The following is a 14,307-nucleotide window of genomic DNA, read 5'->3' as shown; positions in this document are numbered from 1 at the left end:
TGGTGTGCTGTCCTGATGGAGGATGTGGAGGGATGTGCTGTCCTGATGGAGGATGTGGGCTGGTGTGCTGTCCTGATGGAGGATGTGGGCTGGTGTGCTGTCCTGATGGAGGATTTGGGCTGGTGTGCTGTCCTGAAGGAGGATTTGGGCTGGTGTGCTGTCCTGATGGAGGATGTGGGCTGGTGTGCTGTCCTGATGGAGGATGTGGGCTGGTGTGCTGTCCTGATGGAGGATGTGGGCTGGTGTGCTGTCCTGATGGAGGATGTGGGCTGGTGTGCTGTCCTGATGGAGGATGTGGGCTGGTGTGCTGTCCTGATGGAGGATGAAACCGTTATTTCCACAACTCTGGCCTCTTTCTTCTGATTCTTTCCTGCAAAGTTGCTAGAACATTTTTGTAGTTATGTTGATTCATCATTTGGATGCGGAGTCAATGGTCAATATGAACAGTGTTATCCAGTGCTTAACGTGGTCCTAGAGAAGTGGTGGAACTCACCCCCGCCCCCTGTGTTTTTTTAAGAAAAGGGACAGCATGCTGTAAAAAAGCGGCATGGTCACACAATAGTATTCCCAATTCAAACCCCTGATTCACATTACACTACATAGTAGTGTCCCTTATTCATGGATGACACACAGCAGTGCCCCTTTACGCAATGCCCACCTTTTGTGCCCCTTATACACAATGCCCACAGTAGTAGTGCCCCTAATACACATAATGTCCACAGTAGCAGTGCCTCTTATACAATGCCCATTGTAGCAGTCCCCCTTATGTAGAGCCCACAGTAGTGGTAGTGCCCCTTATTCAGTGCACCCAGTAGTGGTAATGCCCCTTATGCATGGCCCCTAATAGTGGTAATGCCCCTTATGCAGTACCCACATATATACACACACTAATTCAGCTTGAGTAATTGCTATTATAATAAAAATATATACCTGAATAAACCTGGCTTTGTTTAGGTTTGTTATTTTTTTATTTTGTACATTTACATTACTGGTACATGCAGAAGAGAAGTGCAACACTAGCCATTTTAGTAGAATATCAGTTGAATTGGATCAAGTTTCATTTTAAAAGCAATCGTTACTTCATCCAGTTTTGAGGCATTTAAAAAAATAATCAGTGTTATAAAGAGAGCCAAAACACACAATACAGAGGACCAATATATTTCTCTGCAACCATGGAAGTAATGCAATGTTCTAAATGTCTGCAGCTGGGTTTCCCTGGTTACCTGTTCAAGTTGATATATTTAATTCTCAAAGCCAGTAGTTTATTTCTGTAACAATTAACCATTTTATGGCATGATCAACTGGGTTGAAATCATACAGAGCCCTGTTACAATCTCATAATCTCCATTGTTAATGATCAACAAGACAAAATTGTTAATCTGTTATACACCTGTATCTACATCTCTCAGGTATAGAACCAATGCTATGTAATGTGTAAATGACAAAGTTTTACTTCATTATTCCAGAGATGCCATATACTTTCCTTTCACACTATTTGAGGATTTTTTTGAAAGTTATTTTGTTATATTTGTAGAAGATAGATATGATTAAAGAACTCTACTTTGCAGAAAATATACTATTCACCACACAAAAGATCTTCATTTTAACCATCACATTTCTTGAAAGAAAAGGAGCCCTAAAGTAGTCTCAGCAAGGAGCACGGGACGCTGATGGCTTTACATATGGCTGGGAACTACTTGCATCATCATTTGGACTCTGTTCACAGGAGGGAAGCAGGAGGAGTGGGCTGGTTGACCTTGAATATAAAAAACATATCAGGTTTCAGGTCATTAAATGGAGGGAAATTTATATAGAAATTTAATGCGGGCCATATGTATACGGGCTAATTCCCCCACTCTTCCGACATCAATCCGCCGATCGGTGATCAAAAACAGATTGGTGGACATCAATGATCAGCTATCCATCTGGTAATTGGGGAGATTCAACATGTTTGAAATCCCTGACTGGGGAATTTAAGTTGTCCAACATGTTAGATTTCTACAATCCCCCAACCCTGGCATCAGCAGAAGGGGGAATTACCTTGATAAAAAGTAGATGTTATAAATAATAAAAGGAAAGCACTTATGGGGCCTATATCTATTTTTATGATACTGATATACCATATCAAAAGTATGTTACATATAGGTGTCAATTCAATTAGGTGTGAGTTGGATTCTGCGAGCAGTTCTCATGGTAAATCTACACCGCGAATTACAGTTGCAATTTAATTGTAATCTAGCATTGTTTAAGAGAAAATCTACATTTTTTATTTATTTTTTGTTTGCTGTCCCTTGAGCAGGTGAACATTTGGAGAAAATCTTTATTAGAAAGTAAATATGTCTGGACATAATGCATTTGGAGGGCTTTAAATAGCATAATGTGGCCAATAGACATGTCCGTTTTCAGGTGATTTCCTCCAAAAAGCTTAATAATGGGTTAAATGTGGAACAAGTATGTGGAGGTGTTGTATTGATGGGTGAGGGGTTTTTGTACTTGCAGATGGAAGCTAAAAGCGTGTATTCCAACTTTTTTACAAACTTGTATAAAAACTAGAGTTGTGCTCGGGCCACCATATTTTGGTGTTGCCCAAACCACCCTCAAGTGTTTTGGTTCTTTTTGGATTTCTTAAAAAAAACACCTAAAATCATATAACTTGTACCTGTTTTTGTTCCTATAGTATTAACATTAATAACCTTAATTTCTGGACAATTTTACCACTTCACAGCACAGGTGGTTGTTTTGGATTTAACAAAACAAGATAGATAAATGGAAGATTGGAACGGTGCGGTCTATAGCAACTGGTTCAAGAGCAGTATGTCGGCTCCAAATGCAAATAATGTATGAAAGAAAAGGGGGTTTGAACAGCGCTGGGTGGTGATACTAATATTAAAGCAAATCTATTGCATTCAATTCAGTAGCTCCTGACGAAGTTGTGGGTGCCTTCCACAACGAAACTCGTTTAGCACCCCCATTATCTATTGGATTGGAGACACTGACGGGAGGTTCCGGACCAGCGACCTTTCTTTTTTACATCATTCCAGCCACGGATATAGTTGTCATCACTGACTGGGCGGCAGAGCCAAAAACGGATCACATAAAAGGCTGGTAATATACCCACATTATTGGCTGGATAATTTTCCGGATTGCCCCAGTATCTCACTCCACGTATGAATGCTGCTATTGTCTATTACTTTTAATCCTATGGACAATGGATTCATATAGACTGAGATAATCAATATTTCTACTCAGAAGTAGATTAACACTGTTTTTATTGCTTTTATCTTTAAATTTTTATGTTGCAATTTATTATCATTAAATGTTTATTCTATGTGAACCAAGCCATATGAGTTCATGTACAGTAGTTACGATTTTCTTATGAGTATGGAATGTGATATATACAATATGGTTAAATTATTAACCACTTTGGACAATTGAATGCAGTAGATTTGCTTTAATATTAGTATCACCACTCAGCGCTGTTCAAACCCCGGTTTTTTGGATTTCTTTAATCATGCACAAGTGAGTCAGTAATTATCCCTCCTGTTCCACAGAGACATCCTCGCAACATAACCTGTTATTGGTGCTTGAAGCTATGGCCGACGAGAGCCGGGCCCAGGTGACGGGGCGTGGCCTAATTGCGGTAGGCATGGCCACACCCCCTTAGGGGAAAAAAAATATTTTTTTCAGTGCCCCTCAGCCCAGCGCACAGCCAATGGGGGCGCGGTCAGCATGATCGCTCCCCCCAAAGGCATAGGAGACTGCTCCAGCTGCTGCTTTAGCAGCCACGAGCAGTCTCCCAGTGCAGCCCAGCACACAGCAGCATGTGCTGGGCTGCTGTGATTTAAGAGGAAGGTGGAGTGGTGCAGGACCCGGGCCTCTGCAGCAAGCCCGGGTAATTTATACCCGCTCCCCATTTCAAACCCCCCCCCCCTCTCTTGGCGCCCTTACTTGAAGTTGAGCCACTGATCTACACTATTGCACAGGGGGACTGATGCAGAATTGCATGCAAGATCTTGCGGTTATATCTGTACTACGCATGCTACATAGCTTAGTTTATGCAAATATGCCGGTCTTCAGTTAATAGTATCTTGCATTGCAGCTAGAAAGAATTTTTGGTCTTATCTTTAGTTTGAGCTTCTCTTGAATGAATTCAGTTTTTGGCTAAAAATATAGACGCTGATTCATATTTGCACACACTTTTCACATTGCGTTTGCTCCATAGCTGAGCTACTTCAAGCACATGCAGATGAAGGGATGTAGCTGTGTCAGTAGGGAATTTGCATGCACACTAACCTGAGGGAGGGTGCGTTATGGGCTTGTAGGTGGAATTGCAGGCTATGCAGAGCTGTTCGCTACTCATGGGTCCATCTGATTTCTGACGTATTTTTCTCTAGATGTAGGGCTGGTTCAAGTATACACTGATAGTGGTGGATAGGGGCAGTGTGCAGGCACATAAATGTGTGCAATTATGCATATAGTGACATTTATTTCACCGCACACAATGTCAGGGTAACTGTGGCCAACTTACATGGAACTGTGCATCTGTTTCACTTGTCCTGTCACATCACAGAATATAATAATAATAATAGTAATTCAAACGAGTTAAAAAAATTTTTTTTACTTATGTTAAAAAATGGCTTCACTGTAAATAATGAATGTACTATTAAAATCTAGCATTAATCCACTAAATTCCCTTGGAAGGCTGTCTAATGCGAACTCCACCCCTCATGCATCCAGAATGATGCTAAACATACAGTACGAACAATACAAGCATAAGAAGCTGAGAACATGTAAGGATATATATATAGATATAGATTTTATATATATATATATATATATATATATATATGTATATGTAATATTTAGCCGGCACTCTGCATTTTAGCAATTAATTGCCCTAGTGCCCTCCAAGAAGTTCCCTAAGAAACTGCACATGTACAATAAAGATGAATGGCGGCACTCACTGGTCTTGTAATGTAAGAATCACGCTGACAACTAATTCTGGCCATACACCTGCACAACCAGCATCAGATCCGATTCAGCGTCCGACTCCCTGGCAGTCCCGGCAGCATATGTTGTTTTTCTTAGCACAGGATCTGTCATATGATCGATCCTGTGCCTCACGCACTCATTAGGAAAACAGTCATTGAAATGACTTTAATTGTTGCACGATGGATCGCATGAACAAAATATACGGCACGATCTGCACACGATAGGATGGAGAAGATGTGCTGCACATCTGATCATAAGATCAGATTATAGAAGTGCGGGAGCGCGCATCAGATCGTATCTTACTAAAAAAATACACCATTTTCACAAGAGCCATCTTATGACTAGACGATAATCGGCCAATCGGCCTCAAATTGTGCAGGTGTATGGCCAGCATTAGTCTCTCTTGTTCGACGTTGCAGTCTAAATTACTTTTATCAAGAAGAAACGTGATTCTTACGTAACAAGACCTGTGAGTGCCGCCATTCATCACTATTGAATGTGTGTGTGTGTGTGTATATATATATATATATATATATGTATATGTGTGTATATATATATATATATATATATATATATATATATATATATTAAAAACATTTTTTTTTTTTTAGGGGAGTGATCATTTTTTATTAAAGTATTTCAGAATGTATCTAAGTGAACATCCTATAATTGCTGTCTTACCAAAAATAAAACCTCAAATATTATCTAGATATAATGGATAAAATACAATTATCTGAACACTTTTTGCATCACAAGATAGAAATATGCAAGATGTCAACAGAAAGAGAAATGCTTGTCGCAAAAAATAACAATCTGACCATAGCCCAGAGTGTTTTTATGTTTCTGCACAACCAAAAGAAATAGTATTTGACAGGCCTTACTTTGGCTTATTGCATGGTGGCCCCAAAATCCCTTAAGTACAATAGATTAGCAGTTGTGAACCTGATGGCAAACCTGATTTCATATTGGCCGTATTAATGCATGTTTTCTACCAAAGTGCATCTTATACCCCTTTCAGACATACTGAGATTCCCGGGATTTTGGCCTGCCTCGTCCAAAATTCCCGGGTCTCATGTCTGTGTGAAAGGTACCTACCCGAGAACACGTTCCCGGGTAGCAGCCGCTACTTCTGTCTGAATGGTGTTACCAGGGAATTTACTACTCCCGGGCAGCACCAAGCAGCTTTTGCATGTAGCTGACAGCACAGAGCGTCCTATAGGATGCTCAGTGCTGCTGCTTTGAGTTGACAGTGCAGAGCGTCCTATAGGATGCTCAGCGCTGCTGCTTTGAGCTGACAGCACAGAGCGTCCTATAGGACGCTCAGCGCTGCTGCTCGCCCACCCCCAGCACCAGCCAGGAGTGCCACAGCGGGCCGCCCGCGCTCCCGCTGGACCACCAGGGAATTAAAATAAATGTATACAAAATTATAATAAAAAAAACCCTGCATTTCGATTGGCCGGCTTTTGGCTGTTGAATGATGACATCATCATGAGCCAGAGAGGGGATAGGCTAGGAGGAGCAGATGGCAGAGAAGAGGCAGGTAAGCAGAAAAACCTTGCTCTTGTCTGAAAGGCGTCTACCTGGGAATTTCCCGGGTAGACACTGTAGTGTGAAAGGGGGGGTCTTGACCAAATACCTGGGAATTTTGCACAGGAGAAATTCCTGGGTCTGAGCAGGAAATTTCCCGGGTTGTATGTCTGACAGGGGTATTACTGGTAGGAGAACTGCCCTGGGAAATCGCAGCTTTCTCTCAAACAAGGCCTCAGTCTTTTATAATACACCTGATGCCTCACCTTCAACACCATTCCATTATTTTATATTAATATTTTTCAGCATTGTAAAAATACTTTCTTTTAATAATATTAGACATCTTAAAAACATATATCTACTGTTTATCAGCTTTAATTGATGAATCATTCAGAATGTGCTTTATATTAGGAGCCTACAATAGGTTAGTGGAAATTTTATAAACATGTAAAACAGTCTGGGCAAAACAAAATACACTTGGGGGGGAATTTATTAAACGTCAGGTTGGTAATCCGACTTTCACTGTGGTGTTTTCCTGCAGGATTGTTTCCTACCGATTAGCAAAGCTCAAAACTACTGTGAAAATGCCAAGATGATTAAGCCTAGGCTGTTAGTGGAAAAACGAGGGGACTAAGAGCATGGCGTCCTCCCCTACTCCTAAAGTTTCCACTCACCAGCACTAGGCTTTAGCGGTCATGGCTACAGTAGCAGCACTATAGCTTTGGTGACACGCAGAATAGGGTCGCCGCCATGGTTCCATGCAAGCCTAGGCCGATCATCAAGGGGCTGGAATCCCTAGAAAAAATTGGCCTGCACACAAAATCTGGGCCTGACACCTAAGCAAAATCAGCCTCTGCTGATCGCGCTAGGAACTATTCCCCACACCCCTGGTGCATTGGGTGTGGGGGTTAATATCATATAAGTAATATAAATAATATTTTTCTTTATTGGTGTAATATAGGTCCCAGTTGGTCCTATAAATCCAATTTAAATAGTTGCCAGGCCATGCTGACTCTGGCAGCCAGGGCCCACTGGTGCATGTAGTGCACCTGTGAAAATAGTGTGTGTATATATAATCCCTTTCCCCGCTCCAGCACAGAAACATGACAAAATACAGACCAGCCCTCCACAAATTTGAAAGACATTTTCTCAATGCATCTAATGATGCAGCAAATTAGCCATCTGTTTTAAAGTGCATCATAGGTGTAATACTTATCAGAGCACAGACAGTAGTGGATACATAGTTTCAGGTCCCATATATATATATATATATATATATATATATATATATATATATATCAAGACACATACATGGTGAAAAAGGGGTGTGAAGGAATGTTTTTCACCATTTGATAACACAGATCCTTTGGTCATCTTCATTCCATGTAGGCACCTCTGGTACTTTGCAAAAAAGAAACAGACATCACAGTACTTATCCCATCAGAGGCCATATTGCCAAGACATGTTATAGGTTGTCATCCCATAATAGTAAATTATACTACTTTGATTAGTCAGAGCACAAATGGTCATATTCTATGACCAATTAAAGCACTCCCATTAATTTTTACCTTTAAAGAGGAACCAAGCTCAATGAGGAAACCACTGGAATCATAGATCCTTCTTATATTTTGACTATCTTTTCCTAAAATACCATCTGGAAAAAAATCAATGGGAAAAGATTCACAGATATGCTTTCCTTTGACTTACATTTTCTGTGCATCTGGAAATCAGGGAAACATTATAGGTTATCTGAGGTTCCTGATGGCTGTCTCCATGAAGATGTGGACACATTGGCCTCAACCTGTACTGCTTGTGCTACACACAACTCCTCAGTCACCTTTAGGTTCTGTTCAGTCTGTTGCTGCTTCCATCATCCATGGGTTTATATTTTTTAAGTATTTCATCACAGATTTTATGTCTAAAAATACTTTATCACCATTTGTTATTGGCCATTTTTCTAAAATGTATTACTTTATATCTATTGATGATTTTGCAGCTGCTTCTGTTTTTTGCCAGTATATCATTTAAAGACGATAATGTATGTTAGAGCTCATCATAATAGCTGGGTAGATGTTTTGTCATTCATCTCCAAACTTTGTTCTAAAGTAACAATTCACAAAGCTTCCCACCATCAAAAAAAGATATCAGGTAAACACTATAGGAAGATACTTTTACTAAGATATGACAATTTATGCTTTTCCACTAAAAACTAGAGATAAGTGATTTGGTTTTACTTGGTAATTTCAGATCTATATAAAATTAGTCAGTGTACTAACCTTCCAACTCAAATTGCCTGCTTCCCTACATGCACCCTTCTTGTGCACATTCAAAAACATTTGAAATCAATATCATAGACTCCAAAGTTTGGAGAGAGAGGGGTATATTTGCTAAAGTGAGTTTTTAGAAGAGATGATGCCCATAGCAACCTATCAGATTCTAGCTATTATCTTCTAGAAGGTGCTAGTTAAATGTTAAGTAGAATCTGATTGCTTGCTATGGGCATCATCTCCACTTATAAAAACTCACATTTGTAACCCTTAGGGTCATATTTAGCAAAAAATATTTGCACGAATATTAATTGCCACCCAGACGTAAGTACGGGGAACCACAGCAGATATCGGAGATACTATGTGTAGTGGTACCCAGTTTTAATGGCAAATGCAGGCTTCGTAGGTTTCTATGGGGCAGCTAAAATTAAGAAATCTAGTGACAATCTTGCTGGAATAACACAGGCTTTGGCTAATCTCAGGCTTTATACATTTGGCCCTTAAGCTGCATACACACAGAACGATTTTGTTACCAACGATTTTATGAACGATTTTCTGTCAGATTATCTGTCAGATTTTTTAAAGTGTAATAAACGATTTTTTTGAACTACAAACTAATTTTGTAACTTCCCTTAATGGAAATCGTTTAGTTGGTCAGTCAGAATAAACTACAAACTGGAACGCGCATGAATGATAGTTCATCTTTAGAACTCAGAAACTGAACGATTTTTTCAACGATTGACCAAGAACGACGTTGTTATAGTTAAATAGTTCAAAAAATCGTTACGTGTATGCACCTTTGGTGTTAGTAGTAAATACTAGATACATATTGCCCTCTTTGTATACAATAAATGAATGAGTGGTCATATACATGAGAGAATAGTGACAGGACAATTATTAGTAATTGTGTAAGTCATATTTTCAATAGAATCTTAAATTCATTGCAAAGTAAATTCAATACAAACAGGTTTCAAATAAACTTCCCATGATAAGTTTGTTATATGTTGGAGAGCTAGCTGATTATATCACTGGTTAAGTTTAATTTCCTGTAACTTTAAATACACCAATTTATAGAGATAAAATGTCCCTGTTGACTGAAGATTCAATGTTGTTGGCAATAATTTAATACAGGAGTCTGGTAATTCCTTACCTTAAATATTTAACAGTTGTAACTGACAGTCTCCATGTTGTGTACCTGCGGGACTCCTCTTTCCATAGAGCACAGTTGGATCTATTTAGATTTTCTTTTGATTGCTCTCTTATGGGACTTGTTTCTGATATGTTTGCACCACTATCAGATTATCTTCTTGTGCTCACAAGTCTGATGAGCATGTTAAACTTTCCTTGTGATTACTTTGTACTCCTTTACACAAAAATATCATGGGGCTCATAGCTGCAAATTTAGACCTATTAAATATAAATTCCCTTGTGCATGTTTTTATTTTTTTGTTTTTCCGCAGTCAGCTTAAAGTGGACATATCACATGGTGTAAAACTAAATGAGCTATACACATAAACCCTACAGCTTTAAATTATTACTTTGCCCCTCTACACATTTCAGATTAATTACTGACCTTTTTGTTTGCATCCCTCTGTGTTGAGTTAATTTGCATAATTTGCACATGGTTATGCATGATCATACAAATTAGCTCAGCATGCCATCACCATGGAAGTCAGGAGATCAGTAAATCTTTTTCACCCTGATACATGAAGCGTGTGTGCTGTGGTGCACTCCTACTTTTTTAGGTAGGAATGGATCCTTCCACACTGCTTTGGGGGTTTCTTTATCCTCTTAGCACACCAGAAAGGTAATTCACACTTCCAAAAAGAAATAACAATTTACTTTGCAGAAACTATGTGCTATTTGGCTAGCATGAGTTAGTATTTCATACATTAAAACTTTGTATACATACAAAGTACAGCTTCCTTTGAAACAAATATAAGCAACATTTATTGTAACGTTACAATATTAACAAAATCCCTCACTAGTGGATTAAACTTTCCTCTCACTATTAGTAACAATATATGTTCTAAAACTCTACTCGAATATTTATTTTTATAGTAGATACATACTATAATTATTCCTTTAAAATGAGGTTCATCTTCTGGCTAAGTATTCATTCGTTGGTGCACATTTCGTTTTTTACAGTAGTTGGTTATTCATTTACCTTGGTGTATTCCTAAAGTTCTCAGGAGTTGGAGATATCTCTGTGGTGGTGTTTTTGTAGAATGCTGCAATGTATACTATGAGGGATATTACTATGCGAGAACTATGCACTGTCCAGATATACACTTATGCTGCATACACACGGTACGACTTGAACAACCATAGATATCGTTGATAGATTTCCCTCCAACTTTCTGTAGTACAGGACTAACTATTTTGGTTGTACACACTGATATCTATGATAGATATTTCAGTGAAGCTATCGTTATACAGGCAAATCTTTACAAAATCGTCCAAGTTGGCCTGCATGCATGAAAGACCATAGATATCGTTATCGTTCATTCGGGAACGCGCATCATTGATCGTTGGTTGATCACTTCATAATAATGAACGATTTATCGTTGAACGTTCTTTCATATCGATCAGTTTTATTACGTGTGTACACATCTTTAGGCTCTCCTTAATTTGTGAGTATTAATTAACCATAGTCAAGTGATTGTCCCTTTTTAATGCTTTACTCTTTTGGGTTCAGTCTGAAAATTAGGATATTAGGGTTCACCCACTATATACTGATTCCAGGTGTCAAAGTAAGTTAATTGTGTCTTATCACTCCTTACAGAACCGTAGTGCCTCACCCAATCCTGAGTCCTCTGGATAAACAGTCTCTCATCCAGGGAGAAACATTTTGGCACTTAATTGTGAATGAGCTGTGATTAGCCTAATGGTGGGTATACATTAGATGACCCACAAAGCGGCGAGTGACCCAGACGACCCACGATGCGACAGATGACATATCATGCGGTCCGTGTACACTGCATGATCTGGTGAATGACAGCACAATATGTTGATCACCAGCTGCATCCAAATGCATGAGGTCATTCATCACTGACAGATTGAGCAGCATGTATGGCAGATCTGTTGATGCAAGGAACAACCCTGCGGGATGGTGCAGTGGCCGAAAGTGCGTACACCCTTACCGATGTCGGCCTGATCCGCCGGATAGTGCGACATATCGTCGAATGCAGTGCTGTCAAACTCTGGCCATCCAGCTGTAGTGGAACTACACATCCCAGCATGCTTAATCTGTCAGGGCATGCTGGGATGTGTTGTTCCACTGCAGCTGGATAGCCTGATTTTCACACCATTGGTCTAATGTATACCCAGCTTTTGTAGGTGAGATATTTTGCTGCTTAATCTGTCAATTTAGCAGTGTTGTAGAGTTTGGGGTCATAACAGTATTAACTAAGCTGAACTATGTAATCTACACGTAGTATAAAAATTAACAAAGGTAATGTTGCTGTAGAGGTAAATTCTGAGGAAAAGGGCTGCACTTACTGTGTATGAGAGTCGAGAGTTGTGCATAAACTTAGTCTTTAAATACTAGTTATTATAATTATTATTATTTTCTACTTCAGGGTCCATAGAAGGTCCACAGGAAATCTTGGGGTATAGGTGATGATGACATCCAGGCACCGTGCAGTTAAATTTTTTCCTTCCCGGATGCCCTGCCCCTCTATACCTCTCCCTCAGGCAGGAGTCGGGTCACTGTATTGCAGTGAAAATGTAAAGTTTTTTTCTACGTGCGGTCAGCTTGAACAGTCCAGTGGAAGTTTGCACGGTTGCATCATAACCCCGCTGGTGCTGAGATGCCGGTAATGACCCATGCCTCTCAGCAGGCCTCAGGGGTCTTGGCTAACAGGGACCCCAAAGGATTCCTAGACTGTCTGGACGCTATGGGGTGCAGGTAAGCGACACCGTGGTGGTGCATGCCGAGATGCAGTCTTTTTCCTCCAGGGTTGGGGGACACACTGGGGATGATGGCAAGTGTGGCCTGGCATGGAGTTCTGTGTCCACACTAAGCTGCCTGGGACTTGGCACTGGAGTTCTGCGGAACACTCCAGCGTCCCAGAGGTTAAACGTTGGCCAGGGGAGGCAGGCTTCCCTGTCTAACAGCAGGCTCCTGCCCTCTGCTGAACATACCTTTCTACTGTGGTCTGGCTTTATCTGTGACAGTTTCCTGTTTCCGGCTCCACCTCCCCTGTGAGTTTTTGATGGTCATTCTCCTGCCTGTGTGTCGCTGATCTCCACAGGCAGTGCGGAGTACGGGTCCCCCTACATACCTCTCCTCTGGTTGGTGGTCAGTGTATGTAGCACTTTTTGTCCTCCTAGATGCTAAGTCTCTGTAGTTGATTTAAGGAAGTGCCATTAAGTGCAGGTATTGTTGTTTTCTGCATTTGTGACTGTATGCTAGCTGTTTGTTTTCTTTGCTAAAAACAATCATTCTTTTATTGCTATCCCTGTACCTATTCTGGGCCATAAGCAGGGGTGTGGTGCGGGTGTGGCACAAGTCGCAGCTGAGACTCGGTCTCTGATTAAGTGATCCTCTTTACTATGTCTGGCAGTGAGAATGATGTGACTAAATTAACCCCTATTAAACTGCTCTTTAAAATATGCACATCAGTGTTAGGGGCAGGGGACATAGCCTCTGAGGAGTTGTGTTTCCTGTGTTATACTGCCCCGGGTCCTTCTGAGGCTTCTGCCATTCAGCAGGAGCCACCATGGGAGTGCTTTGCAAAAGCACTAACAACCATTGCAGGGCATTTAGCAGGCCCTCCTATGTGTCCACAGTTCAGTTTTCAACAGCACCTTTTGCCAGCGCAAAACCTGCTGCAACCTCCTACACCTTCACTGGTGTTGCCCCATCAGTGGGTTAATACAGTACCTGCTATATTGCAGGGTGCGACTGAGAGGTGCGTCCTGCTGATGTACATCAGCAGACCAGCTAAAAGGGTCTTGCTATCGTTGCAATCTACTGTATGGGATAATGATGTGTCATCTGCTGATGGACTGCTTCTGGATGAGTCTGACTCTGAGCTTCTTCCTCTGGAGGTGGGGGGTCAGGTCTAATATATATATATATATATATATATATATATATATATATATTTATTTATATTCCAGGGCTAGAACAAGCTGTAAAAGCAGCCCTGATCATTAAGGAGAATGAGCCTTCTGCGCCTAAATCTAGGCATGCATATTTCATGGAAGAAAAGGTGACTGAGGCTACATTCCCATTGTCTCACCAATTGGTGAATCACTTGGAGGTAGCTTAGAAAATGCCTGGAAAGCTGTATCAACCGCAGAAGCATCTAGTCTCTTATTCTTTTGCTGAGAATTATTTCTCCAAATGGAAGACTCCACCAATGGTGGATTCCCATGTCACGCGCTTGGTAAGAAGTGCAACGCTACCTATACCTTCGATGTCATCCCTGAAGGTGGAGGTAAAACTGTCTATTCCCTTTCAGGGGCTGCGTGCAGACCAGCTATGGCCATTTGCTGGGTCGCTCAGGCCATG

The 14,307-nt window shown here is 40.6% G+C and overlaps 1 protein-coding gene across 1 annotated transcript in view; it reads left to right on the top strand.

Moving 5' to 3' along the window:
• Window positions 1-14,307, top strand: part of LOC148538345 (uncharacterized) — a 231,790-nt gene that overhangs the window by 70,589 nt on the left and 146,894 nt on the right. The window lies entirely within an intron of this gene.

This window comes from Taudactylus pleione, unplaced genomic scaffold (assembly GCF_031769625.1).
Source record: "Taudactylus pleione unplaced genomic scaffold, aTauple2 ptg000040l, whole genome shotgun sequence".
Taxonomy (NCBI): Eukaryota; Metazoa; Chordata; class Amphibia; order Anura; family Myobatrachidae; genus Taudactylus; species Taudactylus pleione.
Note: the sequence above shows the minus strand (reverse complement) of the source record. Positions and strands in the feature narration are given on the sequence as shown.